This window comes from Opisthocomus hoazin, chromosome 4, assembly GCF_030867145.1.
Source record: "Opisthocomus hoazin isolate bOpiHoa1 chromosome 4, bOpiHoa1.hap1, whole genome shotgun sequence".
Classification (NCBI taxonomy): domain Eukaryota; kingdom Metazoa; phylum Chordata; class Aves; order Opisthocomiformes; family Opisthocomidae; genus Opisthocomus; species Opisthocomus hoazin.
In genome coordinates this window covers 89677294-89699623 of record NC_134417.1, presented here as the reverse complement: position 1 = coordinate 89699623, position 22330 = coordinate 89677294, and positions in this window count along the sequence as shown.

Genomic DNA, 22330 nt, shown 5'->3' with positions numbered 1-22330 from the left:
AGGGACTCAAGCATCATCTGGTGCAACCTTTCTTGGCAAAAGCACAATCAAGACAATATTGCCAAGCACCTGGTCCACCCAAATCTTAAAAGTGTCCAGCATTGGGGAATCCACCATTTCTCTGGGGAGATGTTTACAATGGCTGATTGTTCTCACTGTGAAAAATTTTCCTCTCATGTCCCATAGGAATCTCCCCAGGAGTAACTTGTATCTGTTACTCTTAGTCTTTTCCATGCGACTCCTTGTAAAAAGGGAGCATCTGTCTTGTTTGTAGCCACCCTTTAAATGCTGGAACATGGTCATAAGGTTTCCCCTAAGTCTTCTATTCTCAAGGCTGAACAAACCCAGTTCTCTCAGCCTTTGCCCAGAAGGCAGGCTTCCCAGTCCTTTGATCATCTTTGTGGCCCTTCTCTGGACACGCTCCAGCCCACCTTTATCTTTTGTTGTATAGCGGGGACAAGAACTGAACACAGTATTCCAGGTGTGGCCTAACAAGCACTGCATATACTTGTTGTCCACCAGGACCCCCAGGTCCCTTTCCACAGAGCTGCTAACCAGCCAGGTAGATCCCAGCCTGTGCTGCACTCCTGGATTGTGTGTTCCCAGGTTCAAGACCTGGTATTTGTCTTTGCTGAACTTCTTAAAGTTCTTGTTAGCCCACTCTTCCAGCCTATCCAGGTCTTCCTGCAGGGTCGTTCTCCCTTCCAAAGTGTCCACTTCCCCACTCAGTCTGGTATCATCGGCGAACTCCATCATGGTGCACTTCGTCCCATCATCCAGACCACTCACGAAGATGTTGAACAGAGTTGGGCCCAATATCGATCCCTGGGGGACCCCACTTTGAGGCCTGAGAATACTTCGATTCATTACACTGAGTGTGTCCCAGCTCCACACCCAGAAAGACAGAGCCATGAAGGAAGAAAAATTAGTTTGGGAAGTGATGAGTCCATATTGCCCCTGGGACCCGAGCTTACTTGTTCAGACCTAGCTGGTCTCTCTCTTTTCTCCTCTGGAGACACGAAGTTTTCAGGGCTGTTCTGCCACCTTCCAGACTGCAACAGATTTCCCCTCCCAGGAAGCGCCGGGGAAAAAGAAATACGTGCTCTCCTGCCTGTACAAGGCCTGGAGACATCTCCTTGGCAGGCAAGCAAAAGTCCAAGGGTAGAATGTAATCCCTGATGTAATTCTTCCCTTAATCACTTCATCTGCATTTAGGCTAAAGCAGGCTTATCAGCTGTCTGGGTCAGACCTTCCAGTTCCACTTCCGTCTACCAGGCTTCATCTGAATCAGATACGGAGAGTGGCAAGGGTTAGTCTCCAGTGAGGGGAACTCATTTCTATATGGTAATTAGTGATATCTGCATTAAAAATGGAGCTGTACTTCCTCTCACAAGCCTATTGCTTTAAATGACTCAGTTCCAGCAAACCCAATACAACCTAACACATTCATTAGGTGGCACAATGATTTTTCAGAGCTGTGACTGTACACGAAGCTCTTCTATCTGCCCATTTACGTGGTGTTTATCTCCGATGTGAAAGCGTGTGGGAGCAATCCACACAGCCACGGCATCGCAGGGCTAGAGAGAGCTCCAAATGATGCCACAGATTTATTTCTCTTGCACTTTCAGAGGGTTCTGGGATCAGAGCTGGGCTGTGCTAAGCATCTTGCAAGAAAGCAGAACATGGAGAGCCCGGAGACAGAGAGATCGCAAGGCAGGATCTGGTAAGGTGCACCAGATGGGTAGATGCGGTGGGACGGGAAAATTACAAAGACACATCAATGGAGTATACAAAACTTCTCCAGGGAAAAAAAAAAATAATGTTGCAGGAGGTCAGCAATGTAACCGCTGTCTCTCAGATCATCACACCTTCAGGGCTTTGGATCTGGGGTTGGTATCTTTTAGGAAAATTTCTGGTAGACTCCCTGCCGAACTGATCATTCCATGGTTCGAGAACTGCCTTAGAGAAGTGGACAGAATTTCACCATTACACAGGGAAACTTCTAGGATCCTGTGGAAGGGAGTTTGCCTGGTACCCACCTCTCTGTGCTGGTAGAACATGCTCAAAAGGAGAACAGAGCAAGTGAGAGATGCACCTTGCACAAACTGTCTCCTCTCGGGAGCATAGAGATCAGGGGACTGGCGCTGCTGGGAAGGCAACTCTTCCAAACCGATACCAAAGGGCAGATGACTCAGAGGAGAAGACATCAGATCCTGTATGAACCTGTAACTTATCTCATCTGAGAGGAGGGATATGATGAAATGTTTCTTATTACTGGTTGTTTCATGGATAGGTCAGTGACAATTCAGTGCTCTAGTTCTTTATATAGCACATCTGCATAAATAGAGTCTATTACATGTGTTCAGAATATACAACATTATGTATGTTATGTTTTTTTTATGTTGTATACACTCAGAACACCTAAATATCAGCACAGCCCAAATAAATTGCAGTACAAGAACCCATGGGTACCTCTGCTGGCATTGACAGCGCTGGCAGGCACCTTCCTTGGCAACGGCAGTTTCCAGCTCTGTACTTCTCTGAGTCATATTATCTAATATTAATGGCAAACATCTTCCTCTCTGAAACACTTTTCATAGGCTGTCCATGCCAAAAGCAGGAATGAAGATAATAATGTCACTATTTAGGATAAAATTACTTGGGTTTGACGGGAAGAGAAGACATGCCACCTCTGGGATTCCTCTCCTGCTGTCACAATTAGATCTGCGTGGAAAGACAATTTTAAGAAAATAACAGACTGAAGTAAATTGCCAAGAGTGTGATAGTAGAGACAGAAATGTTTCAACAGAAATATTCTCTGTAAAAATACCCAGCCACATCTGGGTAAATCTTAGTCAGATCTACCAAACCACACACAAGTCATGTGAGTATTTTCTGAGCAGCAGCACTAGCTGGAAACATATCAGACGAATGAAGTCTGGGTAAAACACTCTGAAAAACCTCAGTTTCCACCTCCCCAAACTTTGCAGCAAGCATGGGTTGGGTCAGCTTTCTCTTTCCCACACAACCCAAGGACACCATTTGGAGGTTAGCACAAGGTGGGACATATTCCAATAGGTAATCTGGACACAGTTATCATCTTTGGGAGAGGAAAACCAAAGGGTTTCAAAGCTAGAGAGCAGTCTCTAGCCCATTTAATTTGCTAGCCCAGCCCTGGGGATGCAAACCCTAATGTGTTATTGTCCAGCTGCATGAGAAGGGGGTAGCTCACCTCTCCCAAGGGCACAATGCACTCCATATTCATCAGGTTAGAGTAGATTAGTGTCTTCCCCCAAAGGATAATGTTAAGAAGCTAGTGAGAAACTTTTGGAGTGGATATAAGGAAACAATAAACCCTGAATTGCTGGCTAGTTAATTAATTAGAAAGTTAAATAGCTAAAGGGACAACTTTCTCAGCACTTAGAGAAGTGGGTTTGTTCTTTGATAATCCATCTCCTCTGAGCATTTTCTTCCAAACAGTAACCCTAGCCAAGAGTAAAAGTTTACGGTAAGTAGATGTGAGTGCCACAGAAGATGGCAGCAGATGAAAAGCAGTCCCTGTGTACTTCGGAATTAGTCCAAATTAGTGCTTGAGAAAGCAAACCTCTGGCTGGGCAGAGCCAGGTCTTGCTGTGCACCAACAGAGACAACAACAAAAAAATCCATCCACACCATGCAACAAGAAGATGATGTTCAGCCTGGAGAAGAGAAGGCTGTGGGGAGACCTTAGAGCAGCCTTCCAGTACCTGAAGGGGCCTGCAAGAGAGCTGCAGAGGGACTTGTGACAAGCACATGAACTTCAAGATGAAAGAGGGTGGGTTTAGCTATAAGGAAGATATTCTTTACTCTGAGGTTGGTGAGGTGCTGGAACAGGTTTCCCAGAGAAGCTGTGGCTGCCCCCTCCCTGGCAGTGTTCAAGGCCAGGTTGGATGGGGCTTTGAGCACCCTGGTCTGGTGGAAGGTGTCCCTGCCCATGGCAGGGGGGTTGGAACTGGATGATCTTCGAGGTCCTTTCCAATGCAAACCATTCTGTGATTCTGTGATTCTATGTTCATGCCTTTCAGCAGAGACATGGAATATCTTTGTCTCAGGAAAGAGTTAAGTTAGGAGCTTGAGGTTTTTTTCAATTAAGCTATATTTTTTAAACACAAAGAATTTTAACCATAAAATAATACCTGCAATGTCATAGAACAATAGATGTTTTTTATGAGTCAGGATTTTGCACAATAAGACTTTTTGGTTTGAAAGGAAAATAATGATTCTCTGCTATGCCAAATTCAAAAAAAAAAAAAGGAAAAAAAAATATTCCATTTAGGCTTCCATTGAGAGAGATTATATAAAAAAAAAAATCTCTTTTTAAATGTAGTCATATTACTCGGTTCATTTTAACTATTATGAATTGATATTAACAACTGGAAAGCATGGCTTCTTTTTTCCCCCTTTCTTCCGGTGAATTTATGCTATTGTCTAGGTCAAAGCAATTAATCCAACATGACCAATTGCTTGAAAGCCAAGGAGAGGAGCAGGCTGACAAGACAGAATGCGATTTCAAAGGCGGGATGGTGAGGAGAGTGCAAAGAAGAGGCACTCAGGTGCCATGTCTTCAGAAGAAGGGGGGGATGTCCTTCAGCTGGGTGATGTTCAGCCTCTGCTCACTGTAGATGTGTGTATGAAACCTGGTGAATTTTGCCTTTATTGCTTCCTTTTAGTGACCACTATTTAGATTAGCCCAGCAATGATGGAACTGAAGACCTCCAGCACACAGATCTATAAAACTGAAGCATTTGTGGTACCTTCTCTGGAAGATTTAAGTTCAAGATTGTGACTGCCTACAGAGTAAGGTAACAGAGTGGCTCACAAACACCGTTGCCTTAGAGGAGGATTCATCTCACTTGAGTACAGAGGACTAACTCTCCGTGGCTCACCTTCCTAGCCCACAGAGGCTGTAGGATCTATCTCCCTAAACATAGGTTTCAGGTGTTATTGGAGATCACTTAGAACATCCTGCCTGGCTACTGATCCAGATGGTCAAATGGCTCCCAGGGACAGGTGTCATCTCTGCCAGCCTCATATGAATGTTAAAGAAACCCTTATTAATCTCCAGCAGCACCAGATTCCTTCATTAAGGTGACTGAAGCAAGCCCTTGGACTCAAGGAACCATCACAGCCACTAGGCCAACTAACTCATGAATAAACTGCATTTGGCCCTTGAAATTTCTTCATCTCTCCCACAAACTGTGACATGTGCAATACAGACAGCTTCAGTGGTGTCAGACACCTCCAAGCCCCATTGTAGTCATCAGAGAGGAATAGGCTCTTCTAGAGCATGAATTTTCTAGCCTGGTTTTGGAGGAGAGAGATCTTTTTCCAAATGTCTAATCCAGGCAGTACAAGCTTATCACAGAATCACAGAATCACAGAATGTTCGGGGTTGGAAGGGACCTCTGTGGGTCATCTAGTCCAATCCCCCTGCCGAAGCAGGGTCACCTACAGCAGGCTGCAGAGGACCTCGTCCAGTCAGGTCTTGAATATCTCCAGAGATGGAGACTCCACAACCTCCCTGGGCAGCCTGTTCCAGTGCTCCGTCACCCTCAGAGTGACAAAGTTCTTCCTCATCTTCAGCTGGAACATCCTATGCTTCAGTCTGTGCCTGTTGCCCCTTGTCGTGTCGCTGGGCACCACTAGAAAAGAGTTTGGCCCCATCCTCCTGACACCCACCCTGCAGATATTTATGAGCATTATGAGTGATTGTCTCTAGCTATATGTAAACTACGTATTCCTTCCCCAGCTATCGTGACTGATTTAGGCAAACCCTTCTGAGATTTCTCTTCTAAGAGAAGTGTTAGTTAGCGCCTTGTATCCAGGACTGAGTATTTCTTGGCTAACCAGACCTTGTAAGTCACAAGTCAGAGTTTCATCCAATGCATACTGTTTCTACATGGGGTAGGTGCAGCACCAAGCCAAGGTAATGGAAAAGGGGATTCAACAGGATGCTTCAGAACACACTCTGAGCTCTCCACCATAAAGTGGAGGTTTAAGGGAGGGAGAACACATCAGCCAGGGACTGGAGCTCTTCTCCTGGCTCTTGCTGGCCTTCAGCGTTATATTGGTGAGTCTTTCTCTTTATGTCCATTAATTTGCTTCCCTCCCTTCCCACGTGAGCTGTGCTTCCTGGGAGGAGAGTGCCTCTCTCTGAGGTCTTCATCCCTTACTGTGGTGCTCCCAGCTCTCAGCTGGAACCTATAAGCGTTGTTGCACTACAAATAATAAAAACTAGAAAGGCGCAGACGTCTAACACATCAGCTGAGCACTCAGGCTCCTCAAAGTATAGTACAGAAACCTTCCCCGAGTGATTCCATCCCCCGTCCTCATCTCTATCACTTCTTAATATCTCTGTTTTTCATTAAAACCTTCCATTTACCTAAAACCACAGCTTTCACTTTTGGGTTAATTCTATAGCAGTGGATCTCAATTGTATGTAAAGATGTATCAAATGATGTACCACTGTTTTTAAAGAAGCTTACTGTGTTTTCATCCTAATATTTTTTTCTCCTACTGTCAGACAGCTATTATTGTAACAGGTGTTTAATGTAAGAATAAGTACTGATAAATGGAATAAAGCCTGTGAAGCGGCACCCTGCCAAAACCAAAAATTTGTTTTCCTTTCCTCCAAAACTGTTGCAAACCCAACTGTTTCTCACTTAGGGCTGAGCCATGACTTTAAAGGGTTTGGTGGAACACAATTGCTGATTTGCCCTGGTGTAGGAGAGCAGCTGGCCAGCACAGGATGGGGCTTTTTCAGAGTCAGACACCAAAAGAAAGTCATCTTATCTAACCTTGGACATCTGTGGTGTGTGTCTGAGTATTGAGTGACTTGTCTAGTCTCTCCTTTGCAGTACCATGGAGGTAAATGGGCATTTGTACAGCATGTCTTCTTTTTATGAGGTCTACCTTCAGATGAGATGAATTGTGCCTTAGAAATGTTTGAGGGGAGTCACTATAAGGGGATTCACACCCGTGCTCTGTAGATATTTCATTGCCACCCTGACATCTCATTTCAGTACCTACCTTAAGCATCTCTATCATTGCATACCAGATGTTGACCCAGCCAGGTGAGCTGAACACACACCATGAAGTGCTCGGGGTCCTTCTTCATTCAGCAGGGAGGTCACTGCCAACAGAGTGTTTCAGAGACATAAATAAGTTTTCTGCTGGCTGTGCAGAAAGCTCAAGCATGTCAGTGCCAACTAATAATGAGGGAGCAAAGAAATAGAGGGCACAGATAAGGAAACACCGGGTATAAATGTGAGGTGGAAAAGGGCCCCTCAGGACTCAGTGTCCTCGTCTGGGAGTCACCGCTCACCAGGAATCACAGGCAAAATGTGTCCAAAACCCTGCTCCTCTCCTCTGAATTCAGCACCAAAGAAAGTCCTGACAAAATTTCTTCAGTGATCCACCCTTTGACATGTGAATGATCATATAAGGCAAAATGAGAGAATTGTCTCTGAAAGGAGCTGGTTAATGTTTTGCCATTCTCCTACATGACATCTTAACTTTCCCTTCAAGCAGCTAGTTCTAAAATTATACTTTTTACGGCTTTTGTTCTGAATCAGAGAAAATTGTTTTCTGAATTAAATATATCCCTAACAGATCACCACATTAAATAATGTCTTCTAATATTCATTGTAAATTGGGCTGTTTGCTGAGGGGAACAGCACGTATGCTTTTAACGGGAGACTCTTACAACCCGCATACAACAGTAAATATCCCAATAGTTCAGGTGCGTTCAGTCTTTCAACTCTTTCTGTATGTTTCTGAGCTGGAATGATTGACCCTCTTTGAAAACGTCCCTGCCAGGGTAGACACAACCTGGCAAGCTACTGAAGTTGTCAGGTGGCTCCTGTTGTGTTCGCTGTCTGGGGATCGCGCAGACAAAACCTGCCGAAGTGAACAATTTTCTGTCCTGTCATAACGCCAAGACCCCACAAGGTCTTCGTGAAAGCAAATATTTGCCTTCCATGCTTTCCCCCTCCTGTATTACGTGGTAGAACTACTTCGTGTTTTGGGAACTTAGCTCCTGCACTAGAGATTTTTGAACTTTGGTAGTGGTAAAAATTTGGTAAATGGTCTACCCGCTGTCACGGGCCACACGTCTTGTCTGATGTCCAGGCCATGATGCTGCAGCTGCTTTTACAAGAGGAAAGCTGTGATGAGGAAGTTTTCAGGTATTTATATGGAAAAGATGGTGTGATTTTCTGATGATAATTATAAATACATCTGTTACGTTTGCAGATCAAATTTTTAAATTTGATCATCATTGTTAGACATCCAGGGAGAACAATTCTAAGCAGGATTTTGTCAAGTGCTTAAATGAAATCTTGAGACTAAACCCACGCAGTCCAACTGATGGCTAGGAAAAAAGGATAGCTAATAATGTGGTTTTGATTATCTGAGGACAGGGGTTGAAGATTATGTCTTTCTCTGGTTTATGCAACTGCCACGGGTGATTAAAAGGCAGACAGGATGACTGTAATTTCTAGAATGGATGGGTGTAAAACTTGTAAAAAAGCTGACTGATTAGAGGCACTTCTCAGCTAATGACCATCAGTTAATGCTAATCTCCAATGAGTGGCAAAGAAAAGAATGCATTCCTGCTGGCTACACTGTGCTGTCTACAGAGATCAAATGACTTTCCTCTCTGCATCACTGAATAAAGCAAAGAGTGAAGAGTGTCACAGCATAATTCACAGACAAAGCTGCTGAATCTGGAGCGTCCTGTTTGTGTTTAGCATGTGACACTGGGCATACCTGATCCCACCGCTTGCGCACCCTCTGGCAATCAGGACCCAACACTTCAGTCTTCCCAATTCACTGGTCACCATGGAAAAAATGTCTTGGTGATACCTTGTTACCTGTAGTATGTAACATCGGCTATGACATTGTCATCTCCTGGGATGGTGGACTTCTGATTTGCCCTTGGCCCAAGCTACTGCTTTTCTTAGTAAGTCTCAGATTCCCATCAGACAGTCACAGGACAACCACATCCAAATACCTTCCAGGGGGATGGGTCTGGCACAGCAGAACAGCTCTCTGCTAGACTGAGGAACAGGTAGTCAGCTGTTTCATGATTCCTCTTCATCCCCTCTGAAAGACAAGCCAAGCTTGAAGTAAGCAATACTACCTGCCCTTGGGGCAGGCAATGGCAGGACCCTCCTGAGAAGGGGGCCACAGCACCTTTACCTACTTGGCATCAATCATGCAGGGTTGGCACTGCTAGAATGCTTCAGAGGTGGTTCCAGAGTCTCCCAACAGACCCTGAAGCTGAACACTAGCAGGAGACTCCAATATCCCTATCTCCAATACCCAGTGCAAGGGCAGAGACTGAGTCCTCCAGGAGCTGCCCTGCTAAACTGGAGTTAGAATGAGATGAATAGGGATCTCTTTCTGAAAGCACCTTAGGTGTGTAAAGGAGGCCAGGCTGAATGAAATAACACAGAACTGAGATGTCACATACTTGTGAGCTTCTTAATTGAATATTTTTAGTACCATGGAAATGTGTTTTGCAAGGCCCTTTGCTACTGAAGTATCCTTGTTCATCACACCTCCTCCCAGTAGACAGCAAGAAGATCGGGGTGGGAGGTGGTGGGGAAAGTTTTATATTTCTTGGTCATCACCAAACAAACGCAGCTAAACAGAACAGCTCCTCTGAAACGGTTAGCACTGCACATCCCTCTCTCTATTTTTAGCCTACTGGTTATTAGCATTTTTCTTCCCGTCAGCTTACAGAAACATTCATTACCAAGGGACACGGCTTTTGATGAACGGTGTTAGTAAGTGAGTGCAGTCCAAGACAATGCAGGAAAAGTAGACTTGGCGAGATCGTGCTCTCCTCCCACACTCCAGGTATCAATACAGGCTGGGGGATGAAAGGATCGAGAGCAGTCCTGCCGAGAGGGACTTGGGGGTACTGACAGACGAAAGGCTGGACATGAGCCGGCAATGTGCGCTGGCAGCCCAGAGGGCCAACTGCGTCCTGGGCTGCATCAAGAGAAGCATGGCCAGCAGGTCGAGAGAGGTGATTCTGCCCCTCTACTCTGCTCTGGTGAGACCTCACCTGGAGTACTGCGTTCAGCTCTGGAGCCCTCAGCACAAGAAGGACATGGAACTGTTGGAGCGGGTCCAAAGGCGGGCTACAAAAATGATCCGAGGGCTGGAGCACCTCTCCTGTGAGGACAGGCTGAGAGAGTTGGGCTTGTTCAGCCTGGAGAAGAGAAGGCTGCGGGGAGACCTGATTGCAGCCTTTCAGTACTTAAAGGGAGCCTATAGGAAAGATGGGGACAATCTTTTTAGTAGAGAGTGGCAGGACGAGGGGTAATGGTTTTAAACTAAAACAGGGTAGGTTTAGGCTGGATATAAGGAAGAAATTCTTTACAATGAGGGTGGTGAAACACTGGAACAGGTTGCCCAGAGAGACAGTGGAGGCCCCATCCCTGGAAACGTTCAAGACCAGGTTGGACAGGGCTCTGAGCAACCTGATCTAGTTAGTGGTGTCCCTGCTTGTTGCAGGGGGGTTGGACTAGATGACCTCTAGGGGTCCCTTCCGACCCAAAACTTTCTATGATTCTATGATTCCATGATAAATAAAGAAACAGGAAGCAGCTGTTGGAAACATACTTTAAGGTGACTTACAAATGCAGAAAGAGGGACATGTGGGACTTCTGTGCAAAATTTCCAGTGCACAAAGGCTGGGACAGCTGGAGGAAGGAACATTCAGTCAAAAGTAAATATCTGGCAACTAGCTGTCTCTGTTAGCCACCTTCAAACCTGCTGAAGTCAGCCGAGCTCTAGCCAATGTGATCAGGGGGTCCTGAGGCACAGTTCAGACATGAGCCAAAACAGACCAGAAGAATCATGATGTCGAAGTGACTATTTGCTCTTCTGACAACAAAGGAATATACAGTGATTAACTCAGCTGTACGCTTTGTTAAGGCGGACAGCTGCTTCCTATATATTGGCTTTATTTTACTGGAGTCTTGATTTTTCTCACTATCTTGACCACTGGATTCCGCTATGCAGTGTGACTAAACACTTCTGATGTTCCTGAGAACCTCAGTTATTCTGTTTCACTCACCGCTACACCACTTGAAATCACGTTATTATGGAGACCCTCAAGTTTCTTTGAAAGAAAAAAATAAATCATGGAAAATCTTTGTTTTTAATCTTATTAAACAGATTTCATGATTTTAGGAAGAGATTTTAAGTGAATCTTAAAGGTTTTAAGATTTGGCATGTTAAACCAGCATCTCCAAGGAGCAGCTGACATGAGCTCAAATCTGACTGATTTCACAGCTTCTGCTATCTTTGCTTTGGGAAAAAAAATTTCTTCATCTACTGATAAAAATATACTGAGAAATTATAAATTCTGACAAGTATCTTCATTCCTGACTGATATTTTTCTCAGAAAAAGGTCAAAGTCTACAAGTTATCAAAAGAACCAGCTTATCAGACTCTTACCCGAACCAATGCCCTCACTTGGATCTTACAGGAATTTCCCAGGAAAATGCTCTCTCTGCATGTCCATCAGTGAGCAGACAGGCCTCCTGAGCACCCTTGTGAACTTAACTGTCTGTGAGGACATTTGGATCACAAAGAAGTAATTGGCCTGTATTTTGTATAGGGATACCAGCTCAACATGTACACTTTTATCATATCAAAAATTCAAATTAGGTGTCTAAATGTAGGTGTTTATTGCCTTTTGCACACCCTAGAGGTATTCAAGATACCCACACAGGGAGGAGAGATATGAATCAGAGCCTTTAGAGACTTGTGCTTCCCTGAAGCAAAAGTTGGAAGCTGCTGGGGCAGAGCATCTCAAAGACATTACATATTCATGTTTAACCCACTGAGCCAAGCCCGCACTATCTTTCCACACCAGTCTCACAGTCTGAGAGATCCTCAGTGACGGGTCGTTCAATGAGACCCTTTCCAGACCGAGGCTAGGACTTCATCTCACCTGCTTTTGGTGGTCTAGGTGTCTAATCTAAGCCAGATGTCTAGGGTCCCTGTACAGTCAATGGAGAGAAAAAGGATGTTGTAGAGGACGTCTCAGCCCACTTACCTTCAACACAATATCTTGAGGTGGGTTAAGTCAATATAACTATTGACAAGAGATGGACCCTAATGACTAAGAGCAAGACTCCCTCAAAAGTCTGAAGTTATCTCAGATGATTTGAATCCCAATGGGCTGCTCAGCATGAGCAAAGTTATAAGGATCTGCTCTGTAGCAAGATGCAGCAGACTTGGAAGGAGAAGCCAAGGCAGCGAGAAGGAGAAATATGGAGGCGAACCTTGGAAATCGTCTATAAGCACATGACGAGGACTGTGCCACCTCTGTGGATTGTTGTTGGATAAACGGCCCCATTTGTTTCAGAAACACCGTGTTTCCATTTTGCAAAAGCAGCCTGAAATACACTCTCCTAAATAGACATAAACTAGCATCCCTCATGAAGAGAAGTTTTCTGAGCTCATTACCAAGCAAAGTCTCTGGCACCTGATTGCCGGTCTGTTTGCTTTGTAATTAACTTCCATTGCCCAGCCTGTGACACACCAGCAACCAACTGCTTGTACGAAGAGCAGTGCTCAGTGCGATTGCACCAGCCACTCTCACAAATAAAATCACACTCTGTGAGATGCCGTAGAGGCTGGTGAGGTTGTATTCATCAAGAGCAGCAACAGAAACAATGCTGGGCTGCATGGCTAAGCACCCCATAGGATCAGGACAGGATTCATTACGAAAGAAGCCTTTTTCAGCGATAAGGTTGCGGTGAAAGACTGTGACATAAATTCTGCTTCCTACTGAAAGAAACACTGGAATTTATTGACTGGGAAGGCTGGAGCTTCTCCGTCACTGGAGGTTTTTAAGCAGGTGTTAGGCAACTGAGAATAATGTGAGCGATTCATTTCCCACAAGGAAGTTTTAAAGATAGGTTTATTTGTGTAAAGATATCTTCATGCAAAAACCTGGAGGCACAAGAAACGTAGTGGCACTGCTTCCAGTGCAGGAATATGCCAAGCTAACACAAAAGAGAGGGATGCTCCTAACCAAGATGAGTCACTGATTTCCATTTAGCCTTTTGGAAAGAACTGGTCCCTAGCAACAATATGAAACTCTTTTAAAATCATTCTTAGCGTGAACTAAAGCACTGTAGGTGTAGGAGGACAAGACACCTAGGTGTAGGACCTAGCTGTCTTACCCGCTCCCTACACACACCCAGAAACGTGGATAGAAACCCAGGTGTAATTTCCAGCACTCTATTAGTGCTTTCCAATATGGAGAAAAATTGGTTCCGTGCTCTGTGCCTTGGTTTCCCCGCTGGTGAAACTGGAGATACTGGCGCTGACCTTCACTTCCCAGTCCTCTGTCATGCAGTAGCAAGTGTGGGACATCACTGCATGGGCTTCGAAGATGATTCAAAGCTGTCTGAGGACTGCAGTGGTTTGTAGCACCACCACTTTAGTACCGCCTGTAAAGCTACCTAAGAGACCGAGAGCAAGTCCCTAGAGATGTTCTCCCAGGCTGCAGTGCTGGGATGCTGGAGGACTCCTCCTTATGCAGCAGCTCTGGTTGTACGACAGCAGGATTTCGCCCTCCCCGGCCACTGTCCTGTAGCTGCAGATCAGACAGGAGTACTGAACTAGCTCCCATCACGAGGATGGCACAACCACAAGCAGGTTCAGCTCACGCTGTGCTGACTCCAGGGGTTGGTGCCGGGGTCAGGAAGGAAGAGAAGCGCCTATATTTCTGGGCCTGGAGGCTGAGCAGGCTCCTACCCAGGGAGGATGCCCTGTGATCCTCTCCAGCCTCTGGCACCACGCTGGGCACAGGACTCAGCATGGGCTGTGGATTGACACTCCACAGAGCAGACGCTTGTGCAAGTGGAGGCTACCTGAAGCACAGAGACCTGCACAGATTACTACGACAGAAGAGCTCTGACCTAAGCAGATTTGGGGGCACTGGAAGATCAGAGTCTATCTTCTGCCTAAGTATATGCTTTAAGATCAATGGACAGAGCCTAGTTCCACTCCAGAGAAAGCCAGTATTAAAGTTCTCATTGACTTCAATAGCAGAACAACAAAGCTCCAGAACTTCAAAGGTTTCTTTTATGGTGCTTATCCTGTTAATAAGCACCATCCATCCATTCCTTTCAACAGGGGAGCCATCCACTGATCTGCTAACAGCACTTTGCTCTCCAGGGACCTAGCCTGTGTTTATATCCTCATGGCAGTTTGCCTGTGCCGGCGGAGAAGGGACTAACAGCTTCCCACTGCACAGAAGGAGCCCTGGAGAAGCAACAGGGGATTTAGCTTCCGACAAAGGTGTTGCGCTTGTGTTGAAAGTCCTCCCGTTCTCAGTTCTGCGGCACAAAGCGGTAACTCAGCCCAGTCCGCAGAGCAGGATATCAGCGCTTGGGTTCACACTAAACGAGACTTATTATCACACAGTTAGCATTTGTATCAGTTAGGGAGCTGGAGAAGTCCTCTGGGGAGTCCAGAATAGAGTGGCTTAAGGGCATCCATTCTCACCATTTTTAAAGCTGGGACAACCATTAGAGTGCAACAACAGTTTCGGAGGACTTAAAACTGTAGAAATTTGAGGTACTCAAAAGTCATCTGGACATGGTCCCGGGCAACCACCTCTAGGCAGCCCTGCTCGACAGAGGGGCTGGACCAGCTGACCTCTAGAGGTCCCGTCCAATGTCAACCATTCTCTGATTCTGTGAAAAGCCTTCAAGGGCAGGAATGAACCATCTGTTGAACTTCAGTCAAAACTGGATGCCTTTCTAGGAGACATCAGACCTTCACTTTGAGGTACATTTCTATATATTATCCATTTTGCTGGAGAAGAAAATTGATATCACCGTGGACACCCCAGGGTTTTATACACACACACACAAAGTAAATCTACATATGACCTATGAAAGAAAAGAAAGAAGAGGTAGAAAAACAAGTCTTGCTCTGAATTCTCACCTCAGCTTAGAGCAAAACCAAATTCCAGGGAAACATGACACAGTCAGGCATCAACTGTGTGCTCAGATATGACACTTTCTTATAGGACTTCACTTCAACGAGGGGGAAGAAATATCCTTGATGCTTATGCTCACAGAGAGATGACCACTCACCACTGCAGGATCACACTGCTGCGCTCTGGCATATCCAAAGGAGCAGCTCCAAGCATGGGGAAACAGCTCTTGAGCACCACCTCTCTACGGGAAAAGTTTTTCTCAATGCCTCGCCTACACTTCACAAGCTGCAATCTGTGGTCATCGATGCTGGTTATATCATCTGCTGTTGCTGAGAAGAGTCTTTGTGGCTCCCCTGCCAATGGTTGCAAATAGCTGTTAGCTCGACCTTCAGCCTCCACCCAGCTGGATAAGCTTACATCCCTCCACTTCTCTGCAGGCTTTCCAAGGTCTGTCTGGATTGCAGTTCTCTCAAGCCCTTAATTTTGTGTCGCCTGCTGATTTTCTGAAATGAACTCTGACATTACTTAGGTCATAGGGTGTTAGGATCACAAGATAGCTCAGAAGGTCTACAGCCCAACCAGGTTCAACTGTGAGGGCAGAGCAGGTTGCTCAGGGCTTTATCCATCTGGGTCTTGAAAATCTGCAGGGATGGACACTGCACTACCTCGCTGGGCAGCCTGTTCCTCATCTCAACTGAAGATCATGAACATGCTGGACAATATGGGACATAGTGGTGACCATTGGTGCACTCTGCTTATTACTAGCTGCTGGCTGGACACTAAGCCATTGATCCATACCCTTGGCTTATGGTGTACGGCCTCCTGCTGCACATTAGTACTAAAAAACCATTCATTTCTCTTCCTGTTGCTAAATGGTAACAGGTCTCTTGCCCTACTGTGATGCTTGCAAACAAGCTGATTCCAAGAGCTTCAAATTAGTTTCACAGAGAATGAAATCACACATTCAAAGAGCAATGCTAGTCAGGTTGTTTTCACATCCACTCTGCTCTTGCAAAGAATTGGCGTTGAATGTCATCATTTTGTTAATTTTCAAAGCCAGTGCTTGCTCAAGGTTTTGCTTCAAATAAAGGATTTGGCTTGCTTGAAAGAAAAGGGGAGAGCGTGAGACATGCGTGAAGGAGTTTCTAATGCTCCACAGAGCTACGGCTGCCTGACAGCGTGTCACAGCCCACACTGACTGAGCGGCTAACAAGGAAACAGGCTTTTTTTCATCCCCAGCCCTGTTTTCTGACCTTTAAAGGATCCTCTCCTTTGAAGCACCATATAAAATACGACAACCAGGTTGCCACTCATTTTCCCCACCTCTAAAAGAAGTGTAAGAAAACAAGACAACAAACCCTTAAATGTCAAAAATCTCTTCTCCCTTGAGCAGGCACCCAGCAAATCTTTGTGACTACTGTAAGCTCACGCTGCAAACTCCTGCACTCGGGAAAAGCTGGGCTCTTTAGCACGACCCCTCACCTGGGCAAGATGCTAAATATTTATGAACAACTGTCACGAGCCTTCCTTGCTGGGTCTCTCATACTGGCTAACCAGCAGCGATGGGAAGCCTTGGGGATGCAGCAGTACGAATAGTGTTCTGGGTGTCTCCTTTCAGGGTGGTGCTGAAGCACTGGGAGCATGAGAGTTACTGGTCCTAAACATCCCTGAGCAGAAGGGCTCCCAGATATTTTTCTTAAAACATTGGCTTCCATGTGCCGTTGCAGCTCCACAAGATCCCATTTCTTCATCTGCAAGTTCGGTTTTTAAAGTTGCTTGTCTTGAATCCAAAGGTTTTTCTGGCTGTGTTGGCTAAAAGCCAATACTAAACATGCGAGCAGCTAGACTTTGAAGGAAAAAGATGAAGACTATCATTCCACTGGCCTTTCACATCGTTTAAAAGAGGTAAATTTGTGAACTACTCTCTAGGCCTTTGAGGAAGTCACAAAAGCTGATGAAAGGTCTTGCTTGGATTGTTCTCTTCACCAGCTAGTTGGTTCTCAGTAGATAAAAACACTTTGAGTATTTCTACCCTCTAAAAATGACTTTATTATCCTCATTGAGTCTTTTAGGCTTTATGTGTAAAAATCCTGACTATACTTTGTCAAGTGAAGGAGACTGAATGAGTCTGAGGAGGCTGGTAAAGGGGATCAGAAAGATGAACTCAAACTGCAGCTGAAAGAAGAATCAACAACTGCCCCGTGCCAAAAGCAGCCCATCCCCTAACCACAGACTGAGCATTTCAGTGCAGGGTTACTGTTCTCCTTGGCTGAGGGGACTGGGTGATGCTCCTCTCTTAGGATGTATTCTTACTACGTGGAGGGTGTATCTAGGAAGCAATGCAAGGAAGAAGGAAATATCCTCTAGACTAGAAGACAGAGACTGATCAGTGCAGCAGGGCAGCCATGGGGATTTAGTTACATGTTTATTAGCAGCTCTCCCACAGCTGTTCACGGGTCTCAGGGCTGCACGCAGCAGGGTACACTGGGGCTCCCCCGAGCCCTGCATCTTGTGACATGGACAGCATCAGAGGAGACGTTATTCTCTCCCTCGGCCTGGTGATGGGTAAATTCACACCTGCCTCTTTCCCTTAGCCTCCATTGACAAGTCCCAGAGAGCAGGGGGTGGGCAAGAGTCAGGGGCAGAGTGGAGCCAGCACATCCAAGTTCAGTCCTTGAGGCAGGCGGCTGGCAGCAGGATTTACACGCCGATATGTGCGCATCTGTGCCTCAGTCAGGCTTCCGAGGTAGCACGCAGAAACCAAGTCAGGGGTGTCCAGGATGTGATTCATCTCAGCCCAAGGCAGATGTCTAAATCAGTGTGGATGAATCATGCCCTTGAAATTCCTCCACTGAATATAAGCTCCTCTCACTAGCAGGGAGCCTAGCTCTGCTGCAGGTATTTGAAAGCAAAGGCTTCACCTTCTCAGCAATGCCTACAGCTGGGTTTTCCCACACTGCCCTCCTGCCAGGGAAACTGAGGCACCAGGACTAGACAGGCTCATGCCCAGGCTCTGCTTTTATAATCTGGACTTGGAAGACACCTTAGGGATAAATGCTTGGTCCCCCTTTGGTGGGACATAGGGAATGAAAGACAAGAGGGCAAGCAGCACTCACTGCTGAAGTGGCTACAACTTCATTGTGCATGATTGTGGGCAGGGAGGACCTAAGGCGTTTGTCTGTGGAGGAAGGATGAGGCCAGGAGAGTAAGAGCATTGGATAGCAGCTAGTGTGTTAGAAAGGCACTGGGAAACAGCAGAGCTCTGCTGTCTTACACCAGCTGCTGAGCTGCTGCTCTGCTCTGCTACTGATGTGCTGTTCAACCTTGGGCATGTCATTTAGAACTTACTACTACTATTTTTTTTTAAGTTATCTTACAATGGGGTTTTTGTTTTGGGAGAGAAAGTTGCAACCAGGGTGAAATGAGTGAGACTCTGGGGATGAAAGTGTGCCTGATGCAGGGTTAGGTCCCAAGCTCCTTTTAGCATCCCAGTTTCCTGCTCACGGAATCACAGAATCACAGAATCACAGAATCACAGAATCACAGAATCACAGAATGGTAGGGGTTGGAAGGGATCTCTGGGGATCACCCAGTCCAACCCCCCTGCCAAAACAGGGTCACCCAGAGCAGGCTGCAGAGGACCTTGTCCAGGCGGGTCTTGAATATCTCCAGAGAAGGAGAATCCACAACCTCCCTGGGCAGCCTGTCCCAGGGTTCCATCACCCTCAGAGGGAAGAAGTTCTTCCTCATGTTCAGACGGAACTTCCTCTGCTTCAGTTTGAGCCCATTGCCCCTTGTCCTGTCGCAGAGCACCACCGAAAAGCGTCTGGTCCCATCCTCCTGACCCCCACCCTGCAGATATTTACACTCATTTCTAAGGTCCCCTCTCAGCTTTCTCTTCTTCAGGCTGAACAAGCCCAGCTCCCTCAGCCGCAGAAGACCTGCAGATGTTTGATCCTTCCCACAAAGCTGACTGTGCTCGGGGCAGAGTGAGCAGGGCAAGGAGGGGTTTCTGATTTGGGAGCATTACAGCCATAACCCTCCTCCCTCCCAAGAGAAACCCTGCAGTCATCAGCCCTGACTGCAGCTCTCCCCAGGAAAACAAAACCAAACCACAACTGAGTCTTCACATACAAGAAGCCCATTGCTTGTAGGAAAGACAGGCAAACAGGTCACTGTGACCTGGCCAGGCTTGAAATCAGTGCCAGGCCCATTTGTGCTTAAACCAGTTTTTCACTTCAAGCTCTGATCAGATGAGCAAGGTGGATATGGAAGCAGCTACAGACACCGCAATTATTTTCATGGCAGCAGGACAGGAAACCAGGGGCTTGGGCTGCACAATGAAGCTGCAGAAGTGGGCCGAAAAAAGAAAAGCTTTCCTTCCTAATCAGATGCTTAAAAGTAATTAAAGAGAAGCAGGGGGGTGGAATAGCGTGGAAAATTACTTGTCGTTTAAACTATTTATTCTCCTTTATCACGTTTGCCTTACTGTGAGAGCTGTTTCCCAAATTAATAAAGAAAAGTCTATAGTGTAGCAAGGCAGCCAGGGGCTCTCTCAGCCTCAGCTGGTACGTATCGTGTTTGCGAATCTCGGGAACAGTCACGGATTCACCCGAACAAATAACTGGGCTTCCTGCTCCCGTATCTCTCCGTGATGCATTGTCCAGCTCTCCTGCATTGTGTGTACCCAGCACAACAAGCCACCTCACGCCCTCAAGCCTCCTGATGTGATTAACTGTGGCATCTTTAATAAAACCTGCTGCAATATTTCCTTCTAAAGCAGGGTGGAGATTTCATTTACCTCTCCTCCTTTATTTTTCCAAATTCCATTTTTATTTCATTGTATAAGTAATCAGGCACTGGGGTGTATGATATCTCAGCTTAAATTTAGTTCTCACTTCTCCTATGCAGCCTTGTCAGATACAATTGGCGAGTCAAACACAGAGTTGGATTTGCCTGAAAAAGCAACACAGAAGTAGTCAATCTGGATCAGACCTTTACTCCATCAAGTGTAACATCTTGTCTCCAATGACAACCAGCATCAGGCACTTCAGTGAGCGAGAGGTGCACCAGGTGCTGGAGGAGGACCCTACACCAAAACACGAGTTACCCAAAGGGGAAGAAGTTCCTAACCCTGGTGGTCCTCTGACCTGAGAGGGTGGCTGTGCCCAGCACATGAAGGTCATGCACACAGACACACACAGACACAGATATACACACACACATCCCTCCTGCAGCCGGCATAGCTGCTGAGCTTTGTGTTCACTCTGAGTCCCGGTGGGATAGTCCAATCTACTTGGACCTTGACCAACCAGGTGAAAAAAAGGTGTGTGCAGAGCCTGGAGGCTGCTCAAAGGCTTAGACCTTCCGAAAACGTCAGCAGGTAACATGGGACAGATTATCTTCTGCAAAGTGCAGATCTCCACGCACCAAAAGATAAAATGTGAGATCATTTCAGTCCTATGCTGACCCCTGCACCAGGGAAGTGCGGCTTAGAGCTTGCTGGTGTGCAGGACTGCAAGCTTTCTTTATTTTTTACCCTTTCCCCAAATAGGGATTCTTTCCTAGTACTGCAGTGTCTACAAGTTTCATTCATTTCACTTTACCCCTAAACACCAAACATATGCAATCCGGTTATCAGTACTACCGCACTAACTCACTTCTGCTCTGTGATCCCCTCCCCGGCTCCGTGCAGGTCTGTTCCTCCAGGTTATTAATACCATAGCTGAAGAAGATGAACCTGTGTCTTTCCTCTTGGTCACCTGATACGAGGAATCATGTCCCAGAGCAGGACAGGGCTTGGACATGCCATGCCAGCACCTGTGTGTTTCTTGGACCCGCTGCCCATGTCAGGACGTTGGGTCATGATGCAGTGGCTGGAGGATTTGGCAGGGGAAGGGTCTGGGGAGTTGGGGTGTTTGGTAGGAAGGAGGATGAGGAAACAAACTTGGGGGTGAGATCCTGGTTTGGGGACACACTGGGAAGAAGTTTTCATCTAAATAATGGCAAACAAAGGCAAATATGTGTACTTAAATATATATATTTGAGAAACACAAAGAAACAGAGATGAAGAGAGACCGAGAGGAGGTATACAAAATACATTCATACATATATTTATATATACTACTCAAAAGCAAGGAGGCCTTATTAGATCAAAAGTGACAGATTACGTCTTAAAAAAAAACAATAAAACAAATCAAACTGCCAAAACTGTGATATTTTGTAAGTGGGAGCAGGCCAGGAAGAGCTTTCACTGGCATCTAGTGGTACATTGTGGAGGCAGAGTCGCTGCAGCTGATGGCACAGCTTCACTTCCAAAGTGGGTTTCCCCGAGAAAGCAGAGACTCTGTTCAGACTGGGAGGTCACCACTTCCAAACTGGGCTTAGGAAGAGGCATTTTTGGACATAGCCTAACCCTGCCCTGGCAGCTTTGTCTATGAAGCTCTTTTGGGGATGAGCATGACGCACTCTGAGTCTATTTTTGACCACATGTGCAAAACTTTGGGGTCATATCAAGGCAGACTTGATCTCTGCTTTTGTTGGACTTCGTGGCTTTATGTTAGCCCAAGAGGACAGCAGGCAGGTTTGGTCCGCTTGAAGGAGAGAGTGAGCTGTGGGGGGACTCCCCTGGGAAAATGCAGATGTCAATGGAGAGAAACAGGAGCTGTGAGGACAGAAGTCATCTGCCCTACTAGAGGTGTTTCAGAATAAGGTGAATTTTGCTTCAGTGGATGACTGGACCCTGACACAGCTGAAACGTCGTGATCCTGGCCCCTTCCTCCAGATCTGTCCAGCAGCAAAGGAGTCACACAGATGGTCCCTCCAGCTGCTCCAGGTGACCCCCTCATCCTTGTCCCATCTCAACCCCTCTCTCTCCATGGTGCCACACACCAAGATGGGGCCGGTCAATGGAGCTGATGACTGGCACCATCCCAAGTCTTGGTAGGCAGAATTTGTGGGAAGGTATTATGGAAATAGAAAGGATGGAAAAGGGGTGGCATGTTGCCTAAAGAGTACCGCATATGAGGAATTTCACTTCAGCATACCTGGGGTCTACTGTGGCCTAACACCGTGGTCTCCCTTGTCTGCGCAGGACTTGCTGTGGCACTTTCATGCATCAAAGCAGAAGACTTTCAGTAGGGCAAACTGAATGAGGCTTGTGTATCTGCTGCTGTGCATGCACTGGTATAAAGATGTCAGATTTGTATGACTTTTTCCTCCACTGGACTGAGATACAAGCTGGAATGGAGGTACACCTTCATACTGGTGCTGCTGCCTCATACTGCTGGTTTGTTCTGGGGTAGAAAA